This window comes from Anastrepha obliqua, unplaced genomic scaffold (genome assembly GCF_027943255.1).
Source record: "Anastrepha obliqua isolate idAnaObli1 unplaced genomic scaffold, idAnaObli1_1.0 ptg000063l, whole genome shotgun sequence".
Taxonomy (NCBI): Eukaryota; Metazoa; Arthropoda; class Insecta; order Diptera; family Tephritidae; genus Anastrepha; species Anastrepha obliqua.
Genome location: NW_026562202.1, coordinates 15001 through 17500, shown reverse-complemented (window position 1 = coordinate 17500; position 2500 = coordinate 15001). Strand labels below are relative to the sequence as shown.

General features: G+C 28.6%; 1 pseudogene; it reads left to right on the top strand.

The window, feature by feature from the left end:
- The first annotated feature begins 373 nt into the window (after nucleotides 1–373).
- Nucleotides 374–554, top strand: LOC129251706 (5.8S ribosomal RNA; annotated as a pseudogene).
- Nucleotides 555–2500: the final 1946 nt, after the last annotated feature.

Below are 2500 nucleotides of genomic sequence, written 5' to 3'. Positions count from 1 at the left end.
TTTTTTCTTATTTTTTTTCTTTTAAAAACCTTTAAACATGAAAATAAAAAGTTGTACATATTATTCATTTGATTGAATGATAAGTTAATTTGTTCACAATAACAAAAGTGGTATATATTTATTATATTATTATATATACATAAAATGATTAAAAAAATACAAAATAATTGAATCATAATAAATACCACCACTGTATTATTGTTGAACTAAGACATTCGCAACTTAATAAAAATGTTTAGAGTTAAATATATTTGATATATATTATTGAAAGAAAATCAATTTATATATTATTAATATTATTTAATTTTACTCTTTCAATTAATATATGCAAAAAAAAATTGACATTTGTTATAAATAAAAATAAATAAAAAAATACTCTAAGCGGTGGATCACTTGGCTCATGGGTCGATGAAGAACGCAGCAAACTGTGCGTCATCGTGTGAACTGCAGGACACATGAACATCGACATTTTGAACGCATATCGCAGTCCATGCTGTTATGTACATTAAATTCAATTTTAAAGTACTGCTTGGACTACATATGGTTGAGGGTTGTAAGACTATGCTAAATAAGTTGCTTATTCTTTTATAAAAATAATTGAATTTAAGCAAATGTGTATATTATTGGATTTTAAATAATTCATAATATTAATAGCAAAAAAAATAAAGATATATAATGAATTTTATTTATTATATATTCTTTAAAAAAAAAAATCCTCTCAAATAAAATGAAATGATGAAAATATTGAATCTAAGTATTCTTTACAAAAAATTTTCATATTATTTATATATATATATAAAATAATAATTTATATATGTAATTAAAAGGAGGAATGTCTAGCATAAAAATTAAATTTTTTATTCTAGGATTGCCTCATTTTACATTATTATTATTTTTATATATTTACAATATATAAAAGGAGAAAAGAAAAATAGAGATGAAAAGATGATATAATTTTTTTATTAAATTGTGAGAAGATAAAAAAAGAATATTAAAACAACCTCAACTCATATGGGATTACCCCCTGAATTTAAGCATATTAATGAGGGGAGGAAAAGAAACTAACAAGGATTTTCTTAGTAGCGGCGAGCGAAAAGAAAATAGTTCAGCACTAAGTCACTTTGTCTATATGTCAAATGTGAGATGCAGTGTATGGAATATCTTAATATCTAGTATGAGAAATTAACGATTTAAGTCCTTCTTAAATGAGGCCATTTACCCATAGAGGGTGCCAGGCCCGTATAACGTTAATGATTACTAGAAAGATATTTCCAAAGAGTCGTGTTGCTTGATAGTGCAGCACTAAGTGGGTGGTAAACTCCATCTAAAACTAAATATAACCATGAGACCGATAGTAAACAAGTACCGTGAGGGAAAGTTGAAAAGAACTCTGAATAGAGAGTTAAATAGTACGTGAAACTGCTTAGAGGTTAAGCCCGATGAACCTGAATATCCATTATGAAAAATTCATCATTAAATAATTAAAAAAATAATGTGCATTTTTTTCATATAAGGACATTGTAATCTATTAACATAATAAAGTATTTATCAAAAGATCATTGGTGATATTAAGTTTATTTAAATTAATTTGCTTTTTAAGCATATTAACATAAAATAAATACTAATGATTTGATAAAGTGTTGATAGATTTTATTATATATAATGCTAAAATTCATTTTTTGAATTTTACAAAAAATTTAATATCTATGATATTAATATTTATTTGTATGCATTTATATGATTAACAATGCGAAAGATTCAGGATACCTTCGGGACCCGTCTTGAAACACGGACCAAGGAGTCTAACATATGTGCAAGTCATTGAGTTATATTAAACTTAATGGCATAATTAACTTAACTTAAATATAATGGGATTAATTTTTAGTCTATTTTTTAATAAATAGTCAATTAATTCAATCCCGGGGCGTTCCATATAGTTATGTATAATGATAATTTATTATTATTTATACCTCTAACTGGAGCGTACCTTGAGCATATATGCTGTGACCCGAAAGATGGTGAACTATACTTGATCAGGTTGAAGTCAGGGGAAACCCTGATGGAAGACCGAAACAGTTCTGACGTGCAAATCGATTGTCAGAATTGAGTATAGGGGCGAAAGACCAATCGAACCATCTAGTAGCTGGTTCCCTCCGAAGTTTCCCTCAGGATAGCTGGTGCATTTAAAAATTATATAAAATAATCTTATCTGGTAAAGCGAATGATTAGAGGCCTTAGGGTCGAAACGATTTTAACCTATTCTCAAACTTTAAATGGGTAAGAACCTCACCTTTCTTGATATGAAGGTTGAGGTTATGATATAATGTGCCCAGTGGGCCACTTTTGGTAAGCAGAACTGGCGCTGTGGGATGAACCAAACGTAATGTTACGGTGCCTAAATTAACAACTCATGCAGATACCATGAAAGGCGTTGGTTGCTTAAAACAGCAGGACGGTGGACATGGAAGTCGTAATCCGCTAAGGAGTGTGTAACAACTCA